Source organism: Musca domestica, unplaced genomic scaffold, assembly GCF_030504385.1.
Source record: "Musca domestica strain aabys unplaced genomic scaffold, Musca_domestica.polishedcontigs.V.1.1 39, whole genome shotgun sequence".
Lineage (NCBI taxonomy): Eukaryota > Metazoa > Arthropoda > Insecta > Diptera > Muscidae > Musca > Musca domestica.
Window position 1 is genome coordinate 8,486,693 of NW_026712326.1, and position 26,829 is coordinate 8,513,521.

Genomic DNA, 26,829 nt, shown 5'->3' on the forward strand with positions numbered 1-26,829 from the left:
GTGTAGGGTATAAAAATATTGGTGTGGGCAAAATTACAAGAAAATCGAACATTTATATCCATTTTTATGAGAAACCATAAATTTCAAATTCATATAAGGTTTCTGGTTGAGAGGAATTTTAGATATAGCAAATTGTAAATAATTGCAGATTTTTTTTGCAAGTTATTGAAAATTGGAACCCTTTGTGGGTCAGGTACCACAAGGGGATCGCAGATATATATCATCTTCACAACAGATCTTGTGTTGGCAAAAATGTTTGTATGTGTGAAATTTGAAAAGAGTTCGATGTTTATTTTGCTTTCTTTAAGCGTCTTGTTTTTGAAGTTTGGAACCCTATGTGGGGAAGGTCCTAGAAGAAATGGTCCGATCTCTATAATCCTTATAAAACATCTTGTGTTGATAGAAATATTGAGATGTGCCAAGCCTGAATGGAATTGGAGGTTAATTTCGTGTTCTGTGAGCTTAATGGATATTCACAATTTTGATCCCTTTGTGAGGAAGGTACCAGAAGCAGTGGACCGATATGTCCCATCTTCACAGCAGACCTTGTGTAACTAGAATTTATAGGAGTTTATAATAGTTTCGGAGTTATACAAAACTTTAATCCTTTGTATGGTAATCCTAAGGAATGGTCCGATCTCTACCATCTTTACAACATATCTTGTGTTGATAGAAATGTTGTGATGTGCCAAGTCTAAATGGTATCTTTGTGGGTAGATACCAGAAGGAGTGAACCGATATATTCCATCTTCACACCAGACCTTGGGTTAATAATAATACTGTGACGTGTGTAATTTGAAGACAACCGGACTCTTACATCACATTTTATAATAGTCATAGTTATTCAAAATGTTGACTCTTTGTTGGGGGAGGTACTTAATAGAGTGGACTGATATTGACAATTTTTTCACCTGACCTAGCACTGATGCGAATATTAGGATTTGCAAAGTTTGAGCAAAATCGAATAATCTTTCTCTTTCTGTGCAGTAAAATATTTTTGAATATTTTGACCTTTTGAGGGTTCAGAGTAGACCAATATTGTCCATTTCCGAACTCCATCTAAGTTTGACAATAACATTACCGTGTACCTAGTTTGGATCAAATCGCTCTTCAAGGGTTATCATACGCACCAGCTAGACAGATAGACGTACGGACATCGCTAGATCGACTCCAAATGTTCTGAAACAGATTTGGTCGAAAGAGACCTAGGTCGTAAAAACATTATTTCGATGAGGCACGTTTTGCACAAATCACATGTTTGGCCCTTATGAAAATGGGGATAATCAGATATAGCTCCCCTGCATATTTTTCCGATTTCACGTTTATTGTGCACCAAATTGTTATTATTCAACTAAATGGGGTCGGTTTTGGCACGTACAACAACAATTACTTCAAATTTGGCGAAAATGAGTTCAGATATAGTTATATTGTTGTCATCCGATTTGTCATTTGTTTCTCCCACATTCGTAATATATAACAACAATATTTAGGAATAGATAACAAATACAGCTCAGCCCTTTGTCATATGTCGAGTGTGGTAACTAAGAAATCCCAAAAACTACAACTAACGAGTAAAAACACGTCGGTCGGAATTTTGAATACCCTCCATCATTTGGAACAAATTTGGAAATTTTCAAAAAAAAAAAAAAAAAAATAAATAAATAAAATCCGTTAAAAATTCTGTTAACATTTTAAAAATACTAAATATAGCCGTTATATTGGTGTCTATACGAAGACGTAGACCGGCATAGGTAACTTTTGTCATAAGCCATTATGTATTGGGGATATATGATATCGTGGACCCATATAGGGAATACTCTTCCAGAGGTATAAATTACTAAGAGAGAACTCCTTTCGTGGATTTTCAAACAATTTCATTGAAATCAAAATACATAATATGATCATCAAAATACATAATATGGGGGGTGGTACCGTTATATGGCGGCTATACGACATTGTGGACCGATATAGCACATTTTGTTATTCAGGCGTTTATTAGTGGAGAACGATGGTAATGTTTACCAGGGGGTAAAGCAGGGAATACCTAGGTGTCGGAAAAAGCCACCAATCCTCATCAGTTCCCTAGTTTTTTTGTCTGGAATATTCTCCCCAGACGTTATTTTAAAAATAACTTCTATAACAAAAAAAAAAAACCTTTTTTACTTAAGAGACGAGATCGTAAGCTCACGCTTTGGATGACTTAGCGTTTTGGATGACATTCTCAACATCACCCATCGTACACTGTGATGTACCTCAGCGGTAAGAGCTCTTATACGACGTAGTACTCTTCGCCTCGCCCTAAAATGGCCAGCGCACCTCTTCGGACCATTCACCGTTACGTCGTTAAATGTGATTGCTGTCCTATCGTCCTTTTTCCCAGGGTTCGAGAGTGACTTAATTGTTACCCACAGTTTACTTAAATCGATTCCAATGTTGCAACACTTCAGATGGCCTAACCACTTTTTCCGCCTATGCTCATGTACCAACCTGTTGACTTCCACTATCAGTTCACTGACAGTAGTTTGTGTGCCCAATGACGTTTTGTATTAAAAACGCTTATTTTTCTTTTCGTATACCCTCTATACCTAAACCTCTTGATATTCGGCATTTTTATAATTTTCTTCAGAAAATTATTTAAAATATGGTATTTGAAATTGTAATACCTTTGTTCCTTATATTGTCCCAGGTCTTTGTTTGCTCTCCGATAATAAGTATAATGACTATTATCAGCACTTTTTTAAATACGTTTTTCGAAATTGGAAATCGCAAGTTTCTCATACCAGATTGAACATACACCTCTCAGAATACTGGATATCGGCCCGACCGAACTTGATCGATTTTTGCTTGTTTTATCTTCATTTCAATGTAACATGACACAATAATTGATGACCATCAAAATGACCGATTACATCCTGGTCATTTATTTTGAAGGTCTTATAAAAAAATGCAAATTTATTTTTATTTCAATACGATTTTTTGGCTTTTTTTAAATCCTGTTTTTAATTTAAATGGTATCCACTCAAAAATGTGATAAATTATACGGCAATTGTTAATGCCTGTCTGTTTCACTCGTGTTCAATATAATTTTTACCAAATGTTTATTTTATTTGAATTAATATGATTTGATAATTGCATCAAGTGGTCAATCGATTTGCGTAATACTTTATGAGGGGATACAAATTTCGAGTATTGAATATGGTATATATTGGAACAGGAGCGTAGAGGAGGGGACGTTGAGATATATGCTATAATTTTTATTGATTTTTTTATTTATTTAATTTTATTAATTCATTATTTTATTTTTAAACATTATAATTATTTAAATACACTTCCTGCTTCTCGAATAATCTGTCAAATATTTTTTCTTATTTTGTAAACATGCATTTTTTAAAAGATTTATTTGACATTTTTAAAAAATATAATATTAAATTACACTGAGCAACACAGAAAATAACAACGGGGATAATCCAGCATATTATGGAAGTAGAGCTTAAACCAGTAAGGAAAGGTCAAAAGTCGGGCGGTGCCGACTATATGATACCCTACACCATTATTCGAGTTTAGTTAAGTTCCCGCATAAAAAAAGTTTTTAATTGGAATTTATGAAAAGCAATGGAATTTACGAACCTTATTTGAATGCGTATCATATCTTGAAAGTAGTCACAGTTTAGGAACTATATCCAACTCTGATATTACTGTATAGTGCATGACATGACCTCGATAAGAATTGTGTTGAAAATTTATTGTAGCAATAGATATACCGTACCGAGTTTCACCAAATAGAAAAATTCGGTTAAATATGAAAAAATTTATACAAATTAGGCTGATATTACGTATATGGTGAGCAAAATATTCGTAAAATCGGATGAAGCTGTATATCGAAGCTACATAAAAATATGGACCGATCTTGATTAAATTTGGCAGAGGTATTTTCGAGCTGTATCTGATGCCCGGTATAAAAAACATTTTATACCAAATCGGATGAAACATATATATGGGATCCAAAACCTATATCTGAATTGCCAAATATCAGCTAATTTGGGATGATATTAGCCATTTGGTGTACAATAAACCTGATATGGGAGCTATATCCTAATCTGATCCAATATCGATAAAATTTGACAGAGGTGTTTTTGAGCTTCGTAAGTTATCAGGTACCAAATATCATTCTCATGTCAGGGACTTTAAATCCCAAACCGATTTTCTCCAAATTTAAAGTACTTGTTTCAAGGCTGAATTCGGTGGGATGTGCTGAAATACATTCTATTTGGACGAATATTACAAATTGAAATGGAAATGAAATACATTCTATTTGGACGAATATTACAAATTGAAATGGGACGAAGGTATAAATAGAAGCTACCTCTAAGTTTGGACCGATGATCACCAATTTCAATGGAGTTCGTCCTTCGGGCAGTCAACTGATTTATGGAAAGTTTCATTTCAGTCAGACAATTAATGGGATCTGTACTTTGCTTACAAAAATACACGGAACATGTATATATGTAGACGAACATGTATATATAGACCCAGAATGAGATTCTATGCAGATCATCAAAAGGGACAATGGGTCTATATCGCTTCAATCTCTATGCTACAAACACATGCACAAAGACATAATACCCTGACCGCAGTGTGGTGTGGTGTAGGGTATAAAAATTACATCGAAAACCAACCAAACTAGTTTGAGCATATTTTAACCTCTTTTTGGAAATTTTCAGATTAACATTCATCAGAAGCCGTGCTTTTCGAAGTATATTGTCGTCGGCATTATTGCAGATACAAATAAGGGGAGTATTTATATATATTTTATAAGAGATAAAATTTTCAACATTTGGCAAAATTTAATGAGAAACTTGACCAAGACTTACAAAATTCTGGAAATCGGAGTTTTCCTTACAAGTTACTCTAAAAAAGGCCGAGGAAATTTTGAAAAAAAGAAACAAGTAAAAAAGAAGATAAGTTCGACCGGGTCGAACTTTAAATACCCTTCATCACTTGGAAGGAACATGGAAATTTTCAATTGGAAACCGTTATATGGGGACTACGAATGAAGACGTGGACCTGCTTACGATGTTTTTTGTCATATGCTGTAGTACCCATTACGAACATCAAATCCGAAATTTGAAATAATTCCAGTAAATCATCATGAAAATACCGAATATCGTTGACCTGCATACGAAATTTTTGTCATGGGTTGTAGTACCCATTAAGATCTTCCAATACGAAATTTAAAACGATTCCGGTGAATAATGTTGCTGAAATCATTAAAATACCGAATATAGGGAGGTACCGTTATATGGGGGCTATACGTGGACGTGGACCTGCATACAAATATTATTTTCATAGGCTGTAGTAATCATTACGAACTTCAAATACGAAATTCGAAATAATTCCGGTAAATAACTTCGCTAAAATTATGAAAATACCGAATATTGGGAGGTACCGTTATATGGGGGCTATACGAAAACGAGGACCGGCATGACCCATTTACGGACCTGCTTACTGGCAAACTATGCATGTATGCAAAATTGTAGCCTTCTATCTCAATTCGTTCGAAAGATAGCGTGATAACAACAGACAGATGGATAGACAGACGGAAATCGCTAATTCGTCTTAGAATTTTGCGCTATACTTTGTAGGGTCTATTATGAATATTTCGAGGAGTTACAAACGGAATGTCAAAGCTAATAAACCCTCCGTAGAATGGTGGAGGGTATAAAAATTAAGATATATTTTCGGATTTTTTGGGGAGCATTGATTGATTTTTGAAATACCATAGAAACCGCGATTTCTTTTCTTTGGTGGCTTATAGTAACATTTGATGAGGAACATTTGTGACATCCTTTTAAATTATGCTTTGTAGAAGATTTTTGCAAAAATTCACAAAAAGTACGGCTTCAACCCTATAATGTGTTTTTATACCCTCAGCCCTATGGCTGATCCGGCCAAAACGGGCCTCATCGCAATAATGGTATAGACCCTAGGTCTCCTTGGACCAAATTCGTTTCAGAACATTTGAAGTTTATCTAGCGATGTCCGTCCATCTGTCTGGTTGGTGCGCACGATAACTTTCAAAGGGAGGGTCCGATTTGGTCCAAATTTGGTAAATCGTAATATTATTATTTAACTTAAATCGAGTTCGGAGTTGGGCAATATCGGTTCACTCCTTCTGGTACCTCCCCACAAAAGGTCGAAATTGTCAAAACGATAATTTACTGCACAGAAAGAGAAAGAATAATCCGATTTTGTCCAACTTTGCAACTCCTAATATTTGCATCAGTGCTAGGTAAAGTACGAAAATGGACAATATCAGTCCACTTCTCCCTCCACTCCCTCACAAACGTTCAAAATTTTGTAATAATTATAACTCTTATAAAATGTCCGATTGTCTTTTCTAAAGGTTGCTGGTGATCTGATCTAATTTGCATTTTTAATATTTAGTCGCAGTTCGACCATCAAAAGGTAAACCTCCTTACCTCTTCATTTCATGAACAATCACCCACTATGGTTTTTTGATAATTTTACATATATACAAACAGTATAAATAATATGCCTCTAATTCATAATGGTCTCTATTTTTTCAGAATAATATTAACGCTTCTTTGTTTTGTAAATTTTTTGCCCTAACTTTTTGAAAACAATCAATATTATTTTTTAATAGTCATCATTTAACCAAATTCCATAATATTGTCACAAAGGTTACCGAAAATCATTATTTATTATTAATTAATTATGTATTAATAAATACCCTTTTGAAAAAAATCCCCCTTTTAAAATTCGAAAAAAAATTTCGAGATAATTAAGTTACGAACTTTTAAAACAAAATTGTAGCCAACAAACCATAGCTCGTTAACAAAATCATCTGATTTGTTTATTTGCTTAAGTTGATATCGTTTAACAAAAAACAAAAAAAAATAATAATAATAAAAAAAAACTCGACAAAACCGGTTCCGCCAATAATTCATCTTTCTGCAACCGTCGACATGCAGTGACATTAACCATAAAGAATTATAATTGGATGTTTGAGGAGGGACACACGAAATGATTTGCAATTATTTCAAGTATTTTAATACATCATTAATCATATTTGCTGAAATACGCTCCGAATATAATGTGATGCAAATTTTGAGAACAACAGCAGAAAAAAAAACAAATGTGTGTGGAATTTTATTGGCAAACGAGAATAATATTGAAAATTCAGTGCATTGCGCAAAAGGTCTCTAAATCCGCTTAAGTGATTATCTCCAAAATAAGGACATGTTGCTTTGTCGACCTTGATGGTGCAGAATATAGCGGTCGGCTGTCTAAGGTAGTTAGACATTCCCTGCGAACCAAAATCAATAACAAGTCATGAGTCAAGAATTGAACTTCCTCACATTTCTTAAGGGTAAACGATTAATACTTATTTGTCTACATTTCCGACTGCAACCTTTCCTTATAAAAGCCTCCATGCCAGCATACCAACTTGCAAAAGGATAGATATTTGGGACATAGGCACGCACTTGATAATGTGGCAGAAATTTTTGAATGTTGGTACATGTTTCGGAGTAGAGCGCATTTAAAGCTACCTCCTGATTTTACGTATTTCTAGGGTGACTATATTTTCCAATCGATTTGGTTAAAAAATGCATCTCACAGAAAAATTTCAACAGATGTATATCTTTTTGTATAGTCCCCAATTAAAGGGCCACGCCCACGTTCCCAACCAATGTTGCCAGGGGATAAAGAAATTCTATGTGGGTAGTAACAGTAAAATCACTTAAAGGGGTTTAAATTCTCGTGGCAATTTTTCATTTTATGGTATAGTCCCAAATAACGGTACCCCCAATTCAACATTCCCAACCAATATTCGCTGGTGGTGGAAGATTTCAAATGCAGGTAATGGTATAAGGTCAAATCCATTGAAAAATGTGGTCATGTGGATCGGAGTACTCCACTTCATCAAATACTATTAAAAATAGTGGGATCTGCAAAATGTAAAGAAAATCAAACATATATTTTATACGAATAATTGTAAATCTAAAATTTAACTTTTTGCGTAGAACGAGGAGTCGGAGGAAGTGGGCAGAAAAATTCATTCACATAAGATCTCTTGTTGAGGGAAATATTAAGATATATCAGGTTTGAATGGAATCGCTGACATGTTTTGCAAGTTTTGAGAGATTTAAGTATTTAAATTTGTGATCGTTTGTGGAGGAGGTACAACAAGGGGTAAGCCGATATCTATCATTTCCACACCACATCTTGTGTAAGAAGAAATATTGGGATGTGTGGAATTTTAAGAGAGTCGGATGCATATTTCACTTTTCATGAGAGATATAATAACTCAAAATGTTGAACCGTTGCGTGGGAAGGTACTCTAAGGCGTTATCCGATCTCAATCCTCTTTATAACAGATCTTCTGTTAATGGAAATATTTAGTTGTACCAATGTACCTGAATAGAATCGGATGTTAACTTCGCATTTTATGAGCTTCATTAATATTCTAAATTTTAATTCCTTTGTGGGGGAGATACCAGAAGCAGTGATCCGAACTCTACCATCTTTATAACAGATCTTGCGATGATATAAAAATTGAGATGTGACAAGTCTGAATAAATCAAATGTAAATTTCGCGTTTTATGAGCTTCAAAATTTTGATCCTTTGTGGACGAAGTATCAGAAGCAGTGGACCGATATATTCCATCTTCACACCAGATCTTGTGTTAGTAGAATAATGGGTATTTTAAATCTTGGCCCTTTGTGGGGGAGGTACCAGAAGCAATGGTCCGCTCTCTGTCATGTTTATAACAGATCTTGTGTTGATGGAAATATTAATATGTAACAATGTACTGAATAGAATCAGATTTTAATATCGCGTTTTATGAGTTTCATGAAAATTCAACATTTTGATCCCTTTGTGGGGGAAGTACCATGAGCAGTGGACCGATATATCCCATCCTCACACTAGAACGCCCGTTAATGAAGATATTGTGATGTGTGTAATTTGAAAACAATCGGACTCATACACCACATTTTATAAGAGGTATAATTATTCAAAATTTCGACCGGATGTTGCCCAATTTCGCAACATATGTAGCGCTGATGCAAATATTAGGATTAGCAACGTTGCAGCAACATCGCATTACCCTTTCTCTTTCTATGCAGAAAAATACCAGGTACCAGAAGGAGTGGACCGATATTGCCCATCTCCAAACTCGATTTAAGATAATATTATTATATACCAAGTTTGGACCGAATCGGATACTTCCTTCGAGATTTATCGTGCGCACCAGCCAGCCAGACGGACGGACGGACATCGCTAGATCGACTCCAAATATCCTTAAACGGATTTGGTCCAAAGAGACCTAGGGTCTAAAACCTTTATTTCGATAAGGCACGTTTTTGGCCGTATCAAATTATATATACCCTCTCCAGCCATGTGGCTGAGGATATAATAAGCCATACAGGTCTACGTTTTGGTATATACCACATATAAACGTTCCATCCGACTTATGGGTTTCTAGAGATTTTAGTCATAGTGTTTAACCAAATGTTTTTAAGATTGTTAATTTGTATTTCCAGTATGCAGGAAACATTTGTGTAATATACAAATTGTTGTATAGACCCCATATAATGTTAGCTCTCGGAATTCGGTATTTTGATCTCTGCCATATGGCTAGTTATATCCTCAGCCATATGGCTAACGAGTGTATATATTATTTGATACGGTCAAATCTGTCTAGTCGAAATAACGGTCTCTTTGGACCAGATCCAGGACATTTGGAGTCGATCTAGCGATGTCCGTCCGTCTGTCTGTCTGGTGGGCTGGTGTGCACGATTACTCTCGAAGGGTCTATCTGATTTAATTCAAACTTGGTACATCGTAATATTTTTGTCAACCTTAGATCGAGTTCGGAGATGGACAATATCGGGCCACTCCTTCTGGTACCTCCCCCACAAAAGGTCGAAATTTTCAAAAAAAAAAAAAACAAATTTCCCAGAAAGAGAAATGATAATCCTATTTTGCTCCAACTTTGCAAATCCTAATATTTTGCGTCAATGCTAGGTCAGGTGTGAAAATGGACAATATCGGTCTACTCCATCAAGTACCTCCCCCACAAATGGTCAATATTTTGAATAATTACAACTCTCATAAAATGTAATGTAAGAGTCCGATTGTCTTCAAATTTCACACATCCCAAAATTTAAATTAACCCAAGGTCTGATGTTGAGATGGAATATATCAGTCCATTCATTGGTCGAAATTTAAAAAATATATATATATTTTTTTTTTGCACAGATAGAGAAACGATATTCCGATTTTGCCCCAACTTTGCAAATCCAAATATTTGCATCAGTGCTAGGTCAGGTGTGAAAATGGACAATATCGGTCCATACCTTCAGGTACCTCCCCCACAAAAGGTCGAAATTTTGAATATCCATTAAGCTCATAAAACGCGAAATTAATATCGGTATCCGTTTAGACTTGACAAATCTGAATATTTCTATCAACAAAGAATCTGTAAAAAAATGGTAGAGATCGGACCATTCCTCACACACAAAAGGTTAAAGTTTTGAATAACTAAAACGTTTATTAAATGCGAAATAAGCGTCAGGTTATCTTTATATTTAACACATCCCATTATTTCCACTAACAAAAGATCCACCTCCCTACAAAGGCTCAAAATTTTGAATATCCATGAAGCTCATAAAAAGCGAAATTGACATCAGATTCTATTCAATACTTGGTACATCCCAAAATTTCTATTAACATAACACAGTCCAAACCTAGCACGTCGCAATATTTATATCATATTTATTTAAGTCCGATACGAAATGACCAATATTGACCCATTCCTTCGGAACCTTCTGCATAAGGGGTTAAACATTTGAATAATCATAACAGAAGTCAAAATATTTTTAAATAATCGAACATTGGCTGAGGGTATACATCTGTCGGCAAAACCAACCGATACTTATTTACCTGTTGTTCCGTATATTGATAATATTAGCAACATTATTTAACGAAAATGTTTCAAATTTCGTATTTGAAATTCGGAATCGGCACTACAGCCTACGACAAAAAATTACTTATGCAGGTCCTCGTCTTCTTATTGCCCCCATATAACTGTTCTTATTTAAATGGTATTTTTCGACGGATTTTTTTGAAATGTTTCAAGATCCTTTAAAATGGTGGAGGGTATTAAAAGTTAGTTAAAAGTTAGCTGCTTTCTTACTTTTTGTATGTATATTGATAACTGTGACTGCCAATATTCGATATTGAAAGTTCCAATCAACAGAATACTATATGTCAACTCTTATAGACTTATTTTACATTTCAAATGGTGGAGGTTATTAATAGTTCCATCCGGACGAACTATACTGCATATTTGTTTGATTTTGTTATGATATTGACTTTTTTGAGTAGAATCTAGAAAGTATGGGATCATAAATTTTACTACACATTTCGAAAACGGAGTGCTAAGGACCAATTCAGGCCAATTTGACAAAGATTTAGACCCCTAAATTGGCTGCATTATTTATGTGGCCATCAGACGGACATTGGTGTTATAAACGGTTGATCAGGGACAGTTATTACGTCATGTTTCAAACGAACTAATTATATTCTCGTTACGTTGAGGTGTACCGTACAAATAGCACATGACACAAACGTGTGTATAAATTGAAACCTAATACACCTCATATACATATGTATGTACCTACCCCTAGAACAAGTTCTGCAGATAATACTCAGCTAATAAAACTTCATTCAGACGTCACAATTGCCCCAATTTTAATTGTTGTGCCATGAATTGGTAACATTGTCCTACATTAACGCCAATCATTCATTTAACCTTAATTTTCGCAAGAAGGACCTACGTCAAAAAGGACCTGCACTTTTGTTGTCATAATGCAAACCGCAACATATTTTCTATTTTCTTCGAACGGCAGCAAATGAACCTCTGCAATGTCCTTTTGTGCAATGGAACAGAGAAACAACGGTACCACCCCATAAGTAAGCAAAAGTCCGTGCACTCCCTCAATGTCATTGCGGTGCTGTGTGGTCGTTCCGTCGGTCGGTCGTGCAATTCCGTAGCTATTTTTAACTCATCGCCAAACACATGAAAATCTATTTTTAAACAATTTCAAGGAGTGTCAGGAAAAAAGCGAGTAAACTTCGTTTGCCAACAACAAACAAACACGGTCGAACTTGGCACGGCACGGTTGGGTAAAGGAACGCCAAGTAATGTAACTCTGAACTCTGCTGAATCGTTTGGAAACTAGGTTAAAAAGTTCATGCCATGATGACATGACAAATGCAGATTACTTTGTCGTCAGGTTCTGTCCTCCACCACTAGGTTGGAACTTCTACAAATGCTCTGCCATCAGCTATGCCGGCGAGCAGATTGCACAAACATTGCAGTGTTCCACATTTTATATTGTACGAAGAATTCCATAAGCAATTCTGGGAAGAGCCGCCACCAGTTATACACCTCGTGTGCCTTTACACAACTAATAGCCAAGCGGCAAATCAATGTTGAGGTAGTCACACTTGTTTCGCTCGACTCTAGCCTAGTTAGCATGCATTTTCATGTCATGCCTCTGTTTTAGTTTTTTTGTCTTTCCTTCTTCGAAGAAAAGAAAAAAATCCAACTTCTGCCTCGTGGATACCATATGAATGCGTGCTTGTTGATCTTTAAGGTGCCACTGATGTCTTTGATAGCTATGGGAGGCAGGCAGTCAGGCAGATGGTAGGTTAGGAGCTAAAGGAAATTGCTGGTTGTTTGGCTCAACGAAGTTGTAACGTGATTTAGCCTCCACTTTTGGTTGATTTGCAATTTTTTCTCGCACTCCTTGTTCCGACAAGCAGAAGGCTCTTCATGACGTCTAATTTACGTTCTTAATGTCCTTTTGAGCGTCTCGATTTATTTCCAGTGCCTCCACGGTCTGACTCTTTAATTTAGTTCGCATCAACTCGGGTCAATGGTGTTTTGTAGTTTAAGGTCACTGAACTTTTTTCCCGATGTTGAGACATGCAAAACTGGTATTAAATGCAATGCCAACAAGAAACAGTGTCTCAAGACGGTGTGGATGTTGTAGAGAGAATATTTCGTATTTGAAGTTCGGAATCGATACCACAACCTATCATAAAAAATTATTTATCCAGCACCACGTCATCGTATAGCCCCCATATAAAGGTTTTGATTTGAGCGGTATTTTTCGACAGATTTTTTTTAATTTTTCCGAATGGCGGAGGGTATAAAAATTTCGGACCGGCCGAGCATAGCTGCTTCTTTACTTGTTTATATTTGGCTACACACAATTCTCCCCAATATGCAGATCCAAATATTTGTGTTAGTGCTATGTCAGAAGCGGAAATTGACAATATCGACACACTCTATCAAGTACCTCCTCCACCAAATTAGGAGTAATATTAATAGTAGAATAAAAGTCTTCACTTTTCACACATCTCAATATTTCTACCAACACCAGATATGGTATTAAGAAGTGATGGAACGGAGCACGCCTTCTGATATCTCCCACACAACGGATTAAAATTTTGAATAACCACGAAGCTCATTAAACGCGACATCCGACTTCTTCTAATCTCGGAACTTCTTAATACTTCTATTAACACAAGATCTTGTGTGAATATGAAATATATCGGACCAATCGTTCAGGTATCTCCACCACAACAGATCAAAATTTGGAATAATTATAACTTTCACAAAACGCGAAACAAGCATCCGACTTTCTTTAAATTTCACACGTCTCAATATTTTTATTAACACAAGATCTGGTGTGAAGAAGCGGTGTATTGGCCTAATCTATCTGGTACCTCCCCCCATAATCGGTTCAAAATTTTGAATAACCAAAAGGTAACATACCAAATATGCTTTCGAATCTCTTCAAATTTCACATATCCCAATATTCCTATTAATGCAAAATTTAGTGTAAAGATAATAAATATCAGCCTACCCCTTCGCGTATCTCCCACACATATGGTCATAATTTTCAATATTTATATCTCTCATAACATGCGAAACAAGTCAGCGATTCCTTTCAAACTTTGGATATCTACATGCAGGATGAGATAAAAAAAAACTGCAACAAAGACAAACGCCTTAATTTTTACATTTTTTTTTTTAATTCTTTTTTGAAAAATAGCATCAAATTTTAGAATTAGTTTAGATTTGTTCGAATTGGTCACCTTTGGCACGAATTATAGCCTTTAAACGGCCAATGAAACCATCACACGCTGCCCGAATAGTTCTCTGCGATATTTTGGCCCATTCCCGGCGAAGCGCTTGCTTGAGGTGATCGACACTTTGGTATTTTTAGTGCCAAACTTGCTTCCCAAAATACTGCAGACACAATAGTCCAACGGATTGGTATCCGGAGATTTTGGTGGCCATTGTGCGCTGGGAATTAAGCGAGAAACCTCATGTTGTAACCATTCTTGGGTGGCGCGTGCTGAGTGCGATGGTGCTGAGTTCTGTTGGAATTTCCAACTTCTGCGACCAAAATGTTTGCGTGTCCAAGGCTTTAATGCACCCTCCAGAATATTTTCGCGATAATATTCTTCATTTATTCTGATGTCACGGTCGATTAATACGAGCGGAGAGCGAACATCGGCTGTTATAGCGGCCCACACCATCACCAAGGCCGGCGCTTGAGTTCTGGTGGTCAACCGAAGGTGCACATTTTCAGCTAACCTCTTTGGCAAGTAAACACGATCATTTTGTTTATTTACAAACTGCTGGACAATGAATGTTTTCTCAAATTCGGCAGTACACCACTTTCGGCCAAGCGAAGCAACTCTTTAGCTCTTTTGAATCGATTTCCTTTCTGTTGTGGTGTAAGTTCTTGCACTTTTTGGAATTTCAATGGCTTTACCCCGAGCTCATTTTTCAATATTTGCCGAATGGAATATTGCGATATGTTCAGCTCACGAGCCATTTTTCGGCCACTGCGACGCGGGTTTCGATCAAGTCGCTTCTTTACTTTTCGAACCATTTCAGCTGATGTTGTTGTTGCTTTCCTCCGTCCACTTCCTTGACGTCGGGCTACGCTACCAGTATCACGGAAACGAGCGATGGTACGAGACACAAACGATTTACTCACATTTAAATGCTGGAGTGCTCTAACGAAAGCCACTTGTGGTTTTCTAGCTAAATATAAAGAAATCACGCTATCACGCTTGAATTCCATCACATATAATTTTTTCTGGAAAATTCTCACCAAAATGCTTTTGTACGCTTGTACGCAATATAATGAGCTGTCACTGGAACAATTTTAAAAGCTGTCGGTCGAGTGGCTTAGAAATGACAGCAGTCTGAAATTGGTTGCCGTTTTTTCATCCATTATATCAACACAACTTCTCAAACTCAATTCTAATTCTAAATGTCTAGAATTTTTTACCCTACCCCTGAATCGATACAATATTCGGTTTGAAAGTTTTTAAATACCTATAGTCAAATACCAATATTCACTTATTTTTGTCAAAATAATCCATTGAAAATTCTTATATTTCCGCCATTGATGTGAGCATGCCATTTAGCATTTCGTTAATGTTAAATGTCACATCGCGCACAGCAGATGGAGATAAAGACATCACAGAGCGCGCAGTACGTGTACGTGGTCATGTAAACGATTATTACAACGCTTAAACAATTATTGGCTGGCTCCTTAACTTCTCGACTTCGTCGGTGCCAAGAAACACACACATACAGACTCTTGCGGAATAGAGCGCTGAAAGGGAAAACAAAGACAAAAAGCGATTCTATAAAAATAGATATTCCAAACAAACAGAGCACATGCATATACATACGCACACACATGCATTTGAGAACAACGCACTCACGTCCAGTGCACATGACGTCGATGCATTCCTTATCCGACAAGAAACAGCATCGGAAAGCAAGTGTGGCAACAGCATCACACAAGACGTACACACACACGGTTTAAGGAAGTCTAGAATGGTTGCAACGCACATGGAGCTGTGCAGTTGCAGTTGCAACAACCGCCATAAATATTTTGCAGACAAACATCTACAGATCGACTGCAGCAGATGAGTGTTGTGTGTTGGACACGTGATGTGGCGCATTGCGTTTGTAATTCCATACGACCAACAAAGTAACAACAGTTCGTGCGAGGAAAACAAAATGTTTTGACCAACCAACCAATTTGGCCAATTTGGTCTAAACAACCTCCTACCAACGCAACGCAATGCAATGAAATGGAATGTTTGTTTTGGTTTTTTTATTTTTTGGTTTCATGGAGTGAATATATATTTCCAGGGAGGTAGTATGATCCCAAAAATATAAAAAAAGAATCATTTTCGATTCAAAACTACGATAAAATATAATAAAACCTGGTGGTCAAAGCAGGAATTATTTCGACAAACAGAGGAATAGTCGGAAATGCCCTGAATGAGATTTCGTCCAAAGAGACAGGGGTCTAAACCCGACGTGGCACGTCTTCGCTGTTTCAAATGACATAATTTCTGTATCTTTATAGAAATGCTAGCAAGTGACCGTCACGTCAGCAAAAAGTCCACCTTAAAATTTGGATTCGTCGCAAGAGTTCGATTTAGGCTATTTTAGTACCCAAAATGTATTTTTGTATACCCTTCACCATACACAGTATGGAGGGTATATTAAATTCGTCATTTCGTGTGTAACTCATCGAAATAATAATTTTTTCGAACAAATATAGTACGCATTTTCATAATAATCTCCATATCTCAACCTCAGACCCCAACACCGACATTAATATCCAATTTCAGGATTTCAGCTTTGTAATTTCCCCCGTTGCCAAATTTAGCACCATTTAGTACAACTATAGTATTATAGTAATATTTCCAAAACCACCACCATATCTCAATACCAGATACCAAGAGAGATACCTCAATATCAAGTTTCATTTCAAATTTCTGGATTTTAGCTCTACTCCTTCACCCAATACCAAATATAGTAATATTTAGTAATTTTCATAAAATTATTGTACACATTTACAAAACCACAATCATATCTCAATCCTAAATATCAAAACAGATGTCAATATCAAATTTCGAGATTGCAGCTCTATCCTCTGCCCGAATACCAAACTTAGTAGCATTTAGTATTTTTGGTACAAATTTAGGACAAATTTCCAAGTCACCGCCAATTCTCAAACACAAATGACATCAGTAATCTTGAGATTTGAGGATTCCAACTCTACCAGTTCACACAAAACTTAAATTGTACCAATTTAGTACCATTTTTTCACTTAAGTATACATTTCAAAACAACAAAAAAATACTTATCTCAGTTCTACAATGCCATAGTGATCTTATTTCCAAATTTTAGAATTCCAAATCTATTAGTTCTCTCAAAATTTAAGTTGTACCAAATTTAGTACCATTTAGTACTTTTCGTGTACGTACAGGGTGAGATAAAAAAAACTGCAACAAACGCCATAATTTTCACATTTTTTTGTTAATTATATTATCTTTGGCGCGAATTATAGGCTTCAAACGGCCAATGAAACCGTCACACGCTGCCCGAATGTTGCTCTGCGGAATTTTGACACATTCCCGGCGAAGCGCTTTCTTGAGGTGATCGACACTTTGGTATTTTTAAGTCCCAACCTTACTTTCCAAAATACTCCAGACACAATTGTCCAACGGATTGGTATCCGGAGGTTTTAGTGGCTATCGTGCTCTGGAAATGAAGCAAGGAACCTCATTTTGTAACCATTTTTGGGTGGCGGGCGCTGAGTCCTGTTGGAATGTCCAAGGCATGCGGCCAAAATGTTTGCGTTCCCAAGGCTTTAATACACTCTCCAGAATATAATACACTCAACGAATGTTTTCTCACCGGAGAAAACCAAAGTCGGCAGTTCGCCACTTTCGGCCAAGCGAAGTAAATCTTTAGTTCTTTTGAGTCTGGTTTCTTTCTGTTGAGGTGTAAGTTCTTGCACTTTTTGAAATTTCAATGGTTTTTCCCCGAGCTCATTTTTCAATATTTGCCGAATGGGATATTGCGATATGTTCAGCTCACGAGCCATTTTTCGGCCACTGCGACGCGGGTTTCCATCAAGTCGCTTATTTACTTTTCGAACAATTTCTGCTGATGTTGCTGTTTCTTCTGTCCACTTCCTTGACGTCGGGCTACGCTACCAGTATCACGGTAACGAGCGATGGTACGAGACACAAACGATTTATTCGGATTTAAATGCTGGAGTGCTCTAACCACAGCCAATGGCATAGTAATCTAATTTCCAATTTTCAGAATTCCAACTCTATTGGTTCCCATAAAATTTAAATTGTACCAAATTTAGTACCATTTTATACTTTTCGTATACATAAGTACAAATTTCAATAACTTCAACAAATTTCAGGATTCTAGCTCTATCTGTTCCTACAAATTTAAATTGTACTAAATTTAGTACTGTTTAGTACTTTTCGTATAAACGAGTACACATTTCCTCATTACATCGGCTCTACTGCTCAACCTTGATTCCCATTCCCGATTTCAAGTGTTTAGCTCTAACAGTTTATATGATACAAAATGGTACTAAATGTAGTACGTTTTAGTCTGGGCGTTGATGAATCATGCATGCAGTCAGTCAATTACATTACTCTTTATACCCTACACCACAAGGTGTAGGTGTAACAGGCAAGAGGAAACGAGATAGACCCATAGTTCCTTTTCATGATCTGCATAGAATCAAATTCTGAGTCGATTTACGCATATCCGTCCGTCTGTATATATAGCTCCCATATATATTGTTCATCCGATTTTTTATTTTTGTCCTCCGCAGCCGTAATATTCACTCTGTAACAACAATATTTGAGGAAATATATCAAATACAGCTCAGAAATATATTTGCCAAATTTTATCGAGATCTGTTCAGATTTGGATATAGCTCCCATATATATCTTCATCTGATTTCAAATTAATTTTACAACAAATGAGCAATACAAGTCCGAATTTAATGCTTCGGCATATTTGGTCCTTTGAACTTTAAATTATAATCATAGGGTGTATGATTGAATTCTCCCATAAAAACTCTTAATTGTTATGTTGAGCTCTACTAAATTAGCAAAGTGGTGTAGGGTATCATAAAGTCGGCCCGCCCGACTTTAGGACTTTCTTTACAGTTTATTAATGTAGATACCATACACCTTATGAAATCTCCAACTTTAATAGAATCACCTCAACTTTCCTGCCAATCACTAGTCAGTTTTTATACCCTACACCACATAGTGGTAAGGGTATTATGTCTTTGTGCATTTGTTTGTAACATGGAGAAGGAAACGAGATAGACCCATAGTTACTTTTGAGAACCTTCATAGAATCACTTTCTGAGTCGATTTATGCATGTCAGTCCGTCTGTCCGTCCATATATATCTTTCATCCGATTTGATCTTTAAGTCCCTCACATTCCTACTATGCACTCCACAACCGTGATATTTGGTACCAGGTATTAGATGGAGCCCAGAAATAGCTGTTTGTAATTTTATCGAAATCGGTTTAGATTTGGATATAGCTCCCATATATATCTTCATCCGATATCGGGTTAATTGTGCACCAAATGGCCGATATAAGTCCAAACGGACTGAATTTTAGTACATCGGACCAAATTCAGCCTAGAAGCAAGTATATCAAATTTAGTGAAAATTGGTTCAGATATAGATATAGCAACCATATATATGTTTCATCCGATTTAGTGTTTTAGTCCCTTACATTCGTAATATTCACTCCACAACCGTGATATTTGGTACCAGGTATTAGATGGAGCACAGGAATAGCTGTTTTTGGATATAGCTCCCATATATATCTTCATCCGATTTCGGGTGATTGACCACCAAATGGCCGTAATAGCATCAATTTTGGCAAATCCGACCGAAACCAGCTTAGAAGCAAGTACACCAATTTTAGTAAAAATCGGTTCAGATATAGCTATAGCTCCCATATATATCTTCATCCGATTTCGTGTTAATTGTGCATCAAATGGCCAATATCAGCCCAAATGGCATGCATTTTCGTACATAAGACCGAATTCAGTCTAGAAGCTAATACGTCAAATTTGGAGAAACCCGGTTCAGAGATAGCTATAGTTCGTAAAATGCACGATAGAATTAGATAGATTTTGATTTTGTACCAAATATCTCATAGAGCTCTGAAATGCCCTGTATAAACCTTTTTACGAGAGCTCTACTAAATATGCATAGTGGTATAGGGTATCATATAGTCGGCCCCGCCCGACTTTTGAGCTTCCCTTACTGGTTTTCATTAAATCAAAAATGAGACGAATTCTAATTTTCTTGCAACGCCCCTGACTTCTTACGTACATTTATCGTTTTTGTCAAACGATTAACAAAAATTATGGTAGCAACAAAAAATCGAACATCTCTCAAACATCCCCCCACCCCAAGTGTAGGATATTCAAAGAAAAACATAGCCAATTCGAGTAAAAACTATTTTTAGCCACGTTAGTCCACAAAAAGCCAATGCAGAACTTTAATTTTTCTTCTTCTTCTGCTTCTTTTTGTTCTTTCATCTTCGGGTCGGATAGAACAATAATTTCTGTGTTGCATGCTTTTTGTTGGCATTTTTTCGTTTGCGTTTTTCGTCTTTTTGTTGTTCCACAAAACCAGTCCAGGAAAATTTATTCTCCAACCGACAAGAAAATTACACAGACACCCATATTCATGCTTAGAATGCAATGCACTTTTCTAGTTGTAGTTGTTCTTGCATTTTATGTTGTTGTTGGTGTTTATAACAAACAACATACATTAAATCTAAAGATAGATACAAGTGTAACAACAACATCAACAGCAACTGGAATAAAAAAGGGAACAATTCTTATAAATATACCCTGGAGTCCAATAATTCATTTAGATGGTGTGTCGGACGATTGAACGCAGAAGTGGATGGTGGATGGCTTTGTTGTTTTTAAAAGTAAATAAATAAAGCAATTATAAACGAGGTTGGTATGTTGTGGGCGAGCGGGGGAGGCATCTTGTGAAAGGTTATGGTGTCAAAAGTTTGAGAGCTTTCAGAGTTATAGAAAACATACATGAAAGATGTATCCCACGGTTTTGGCGACAGATGTATACCCTCAGCCAATGTTCGATTTTTTAAATCTGTTATGATTATTCAAATTGTTAACGCACTATGGAGTACGTTCTGAAGGAATGGGCGAATATTGTCCATTTTGCATCGGACTTTAATAAATATGATATAAATATTGCGACAGGTTAAGACTATATCGACTACTTACTTCACTTAATATGAGATAATTTTTAGAAAATGTTAAAATGTGCGTGAGGTATCAGATATAGTCGACCGAAATATACCATTTTTATAGTTCATCAAATACAGATAAAAATATTGGTATGGGCAAAATTACAAGAAAATCGAACCTTTATATCCAATTTTATTCGAAATAATAAATTTTATATTCATCTCAGGTTTGGGGTTGAGAAAAATATTTAAATATAACGAGTTGTAAAGAATCGCTGACTTGTTTCGCAGATTATGACAGATAAATGTATTGAAAATTGTGACCCTTTCTGGGTAAAGTACCAGAAGGGGCTCGCAGATATATGTCATCTTCAGATCTTGACATCAGCAAAAATTTTGTATGTGGGAAATTAGAAGAGAGTTGGGTGCTTATTTCGCTTTTTTTACGCGTTTTGTTTTTTCAAAATTTTGATCATTTTTGGGGAGGTATCAAAAGGAATGGTCCGATCTCTACCATCTTTATAAAAAATCTTATGTTGATGGAAATATTGAGGAGTACCAAATCTGAATGAATTCGGATGTTAATTTTGTATTTTATGAGTTTCATGGTTATTCAAAATGTTGATCCTTTGTGGGGGAGGTGCTTGATGGCGTGGATCGATATATTCCATTTTCACACCGGATCATGGGTTAATAAAAATATTGTGATGTGTGTAATTTGAAGACAATCGGACTCTTACATCCCATTTTATAAGAGTTTTGATTATTCAAAATGTTAAACCTTGGTGGGGAAGGTAGCAAAAGGAGTGGACCGATGTATTCCAATTTCACAGCAGATCTTGTGTTTGTAGAAATAATGATATGTGTGAAATATGAAGAGAACCGGATGCTTATTTCGGATTTTATAATCGTGTTGGTTATTCAAAACTTTAACCCTTTGTGAGGGAGGTACCAGAAGGAATGGTCTGATCTCTTCCATCTTTATAACATATCTTGTGTTGATGGAAATATTGAGGTCTACCAATTCTGAATGGAATCGGATGTTAATTTCGCGTTTTAAGAGCTTCATGGATATTCAAAATTGTGCCCCTTTGTGGGGAAGGTACTAGAAAGGTTAACAAAAATATTGTGATATGTCTAATTTGAAGACAATCGGACTCTCATATCTCATTTTATAAGACTTATAATAATTCAAAGTTTTGACCCTTTGTGGGAGAGGTACTTGATGGAGTAGGCCAATATTATTGAATTTCTCGTCTGACCTAGCACTGATAAAAGGTGGACAATATTTAATGATCCTTTCTTGTTCTATGAGAAAAATTTTTTCCTATAAAAATGTTGAACTTTTGGTTGGGAGGTACCAGGAATAGTGGACCAATATTGCCTATCTCCGAACTCGATTTACGTTTGACAATAATATTCTGATGTACCAAGTTTTGACTAAATCGGATGCTCCTTTCGTACGCGCCATCCAGTCAGACAGACGGGCATTCTTAGATCGACCCGAAATATCCAAATATCCTCTGTAGCCATATGACTGAAAGTAAAATTAGTTTTATTCTTAAGCTGAACGAATATGGTTGTGTATCTGGTTGAACATTGCTGAAAAATATTGTGACATTACTTTGAGAATTATGGTAATGTTGCAGAAAGTGCCTGACAATTCCACACAAAATTTTGGAAGCAGCGATCACAGTCAGATCCGTCTGTATACAAACAAAAAATCAGCAGAATTTTCGTCCAGAGGCATAGTATGCCTATTTTGCTGGGAGTGGTCGTTACGTTATCGGGTCATTTTGGTTTTTGTTCCCGAAAATTGAAAAGGAGGATATTAGCAACATTCGGTTTCAACAGGGCGGAGCTACATGTCTCAAAAAACACTAATTTTCATATACAAAAATTATTTGAGATTCGAGCTTTTAAAATTATCCTTCTTTTGTCTTCGACGCCACCCTTCTTATATAAAGTTTTTAAGAAGATTTACTTAAAATCGTGAAATACGTTTTCGATATCTAAAAATCTCAGGAAAAATTGATGTATTCTGGGACCTACAATAGAATTTCATGACCGTTTGATAGAGCTTTTAACATTGCTAAAAATACAGGGTGAGATGAAAAAACTGCAACCAACTTCAGACTGCTGTCGTTTCTAAGCCACTCGTCCGACAGCTGTTAAAGTTATTCCAGTGACAGCTCATTATATTGTTTACAAGCGTACAAAAGCATTTTGATGAGAATTTTCAAAAAAAAAGTTATTCGTGATGGATGATAGGGTGATAGTGTGATTTCTTTATATTTGGCTCTAAAACCACAAGGGGCTATCGTTAGAGCATTCCAGCATTTAAATGTGAATGAATCTTTTGTGTCTCGTACCATCGCTCGTTTCCGTGATACTGGTTGCGTAGCCCGACGTCAAGGAAGTGGACGGAAGATAACAGCAACATCAGTACAAATTGTTTGAAAAGTGAAGAAGCGACTTTATCGAGATCCGCGTCGCAGTGACCGAAAAATGGCTCGTGGGCTGAACATATCGCAATATTCCATTCGGCAAATATTGAAAAATGAGCTCGGGATAAAGCCATTGAAATTCCTAAAAGTGCAAGAACGTACACCGGAAACAACAACAGAAAGAAAATAGACTCAAAAGAGCTAAAGAATTGCTTCGTTTGGCCAAAAGTCGTGAACTGCCGAATTTTGATTTCTCCGATGAGAAAACATTCGTTGCCCAGCAGTTTGTAAACAAAGAAAATGGTCGTGTTTATTGCCAAAGAGGTCAGCTGAAAATGTGCACCTTCGGTTGGCAACCAGAACTCAAGCGCCGGCCATGGTGATGGTGTAGGCCGCCATAACAGCCGAAGGTCGCTCTGGGCTCGTATTAATCGATCGTGACATCAGAGTAAATGCCGAATATAATCCCGAAAATATTTTGGAGGGTGTATTAAAGCCTTGGGCACGCAAACATTTTTGCCACACACCTTGGACATTCCAACAGGAATCAGCACCATCGCACTCAACACGCGCCACCCAAGAATGGTAAAAAATGAGGTTCCTCGCTTCATTTCCTGCGCACAATGGCCACCAAAATCTCCGGATATCAATCCTTTGGACTATTGTGTCTGGAGTATTGTGGAAAGCAAGGTTGACAGTAAAAAATACGATAGTGTCACCTCAAGCAAGCGCTTGAGTTTTTTTACCTCAGCCTGTACCTTTTTAAGAATGGTTTTTATACCCTACACCACAATGTGGTCAGGGTATTATGTCTTTGTGCATTTGTTTCTAACAGGCAAAAGGAAACGAGATATACCCATAGTTCCTTTTCATGATCTGCATAGAATCAAATTCTGAGTCGATTTACGCATATCCGTCCGTCTGTCTGTCCGTCCGTCCATCCATGTATTCTTGTGAACAAAATGCAGGTCGCATTTATTATCCGATTGAGATGAAATTTTTCAAACAACATTTGTTTGGCCCAAGGACGAACCCTATTGAAATTGGAGATAATCGGTAAAAATTTAGATATAGCTCCCATATATATCTTCGTCCGATTTACCTTTTATTGTGCACCAAACGTGTAATATCAGCCCGAATAGTATGGAATTTCGCACATACAACCAAATTAGGCCTGGAAATAAGATTGCCAAATTTGATCGAAATCGGTCCAGATATAGCTATAGCTTCCATATATATTGTTCATCCGATTTGTTATTTCTGTCCTCCGCAGCCGTAATATGCACTCTGTGACAACAATATTTGGGGAAAAATATCACATGCAGCACAGAAATACCTTTGCTAATTTTTTATCGAGATCGAGTTCAGATTTGGATATAGCTCCCATATATATCTTTATCTGATTTCAAATTAATTTTGCACCAAATGGGCAATACAAGTCCGAATTTAAAAGATACAAATGCTTCGGCATATTTGGTCCTTTGAATTTTAAGATATAATTATAATCAAAGGGTGTATGATTGAATTCTCCCATAAAAACTTTTAATTGTTATGTGGAGCTCAATTAAATTAGCAAAGTATTGTAGGGTATCATAAAATCGGCCCCGCCCGACTTTAGGACTTTCTTTACTGGTTTTTATTTTATATTATAAAATACGTTTTTAATATTTATACATCTCACGCATTAATTCAAGATTAAGGATATTGATATATTTCGGAAACTACAATAGAATTTCATGGCCGTTTATTTTGGAGCTCTTAATATTGCTGAAGATACCGTATGCCTTAAATGCTAAGATTCCATGTAGTTAACATTGCGATATAAGTTTTAAGACGCCGGTACAATTTTTATAGCCTATTGGCTCTAATAATATAGTATACTGATGTCACGGTGTTATTAAGTGGAGCTCACAAACAAAGAATCTTAAGGGTTCTTTTATTTTAAGTTTTCAAATAATATCATCTACTCTCTGTAACCAAAACACCAAAGAGCCCAAGAGAAATAGTTCGGCACAAATTATGGCCTTCATAATCAAGATTTGCTGGGAATAGTAAAATATTACCAAATTAGCAGATTAACACCTGGTATTCTAATTTTAACATCAGTCATTTGTTTTGTTTCACTTCCTCTATTTTGCACCGAATATCGAAAAATACACTTTAACATTAGTTCCTTCTAAATTGTCTAGAAAGCAATGCATTTAAAACTGCAAATGTTCGTTAAACAATGTTAACTTGAAGCAAGTCTATTTCTCTCAGAACTGTGCAGCTTCTCTCTCTACTGATTGGTTTCCACGTTCATTAGATATCGCTTTTTATTATTAAATTAATAAATTAATTATGGAATTAATTTAAAAAGTATAAACCAATTAACACATTGCTCTTCGTGGCTTGTCTTCAGCGAATTGTGAATGACGGCGGTAAATAACGAATGTCTGTCGGGGTTTTGGCACTTTCATTACCACTCTTCTCTTTTAAATTGTAGAACCTTCGAGGAACCTCTGCAAACCGTGTGAAAATTTCAAATGAAATTGAAAAGTGGCATTCGAAGTGAATCAGAAAAAAATCCCATAGAGAATATCTGCAACCGTCTGTGTTTGTGGAAATTCAAACATGAGTGTGTGTGTGTGTGAGCATTAGCAATACATAAATATGGCAAACACGTTTTTCATCCTAATTCGTTATTTAGTAACAAATCTATGAAGTGTCAGAATGTTCAAGCGTCAGAATTGGAAATTAATTTTTGGAAATTTACTCTTCTGCAAAATGGCGGCATGAAATTAATCGGAGAAACAATGAATGACATGAAATTAATCGGAGCACATTATTTTAATTTTAATAATAAAGACAGAATATTGAAATTTCATACGAAGGTAACTGTTGGTGGGTAGATGGGAGATAGAGTGAGGTATTTCGAAATTTGTACAAAAAATTACTAAACCTATTTTTGGGCTACGATCCTACACTTTTTGAGAACACAAATCTTAAAATAATGAAGGTGCTGTTCGTTGGATTTTTTTTTTTGCTAAATTCTATTTAAGAGTAGTAGTAACAAATAAGCAAATCTACAGTCGGGCGGGGCCAACCATTTGATACCCTACAAAACTACAATTTACGGCAAAGTTTCTCCAGATCGGAAAACTTTTTGATTGCAATTACAA

At 36.2% G+C, this 26,829-nt stretch overlaps 1 protein-coding gene across 1 annotated transcript in view; it reads right to left on the minus strand.

Annotated features, from left to right (window-relative positions):
* LOC101900907 (G protein-activated inward rectifier potassium channel 3) overlaps nt 1–26,829 on the minus strand; it is a 138,226-nt gene that overhangs the window by 107,710 nt on the left and 3,687 nt on the right. The window lies entirely within an intron of this gene.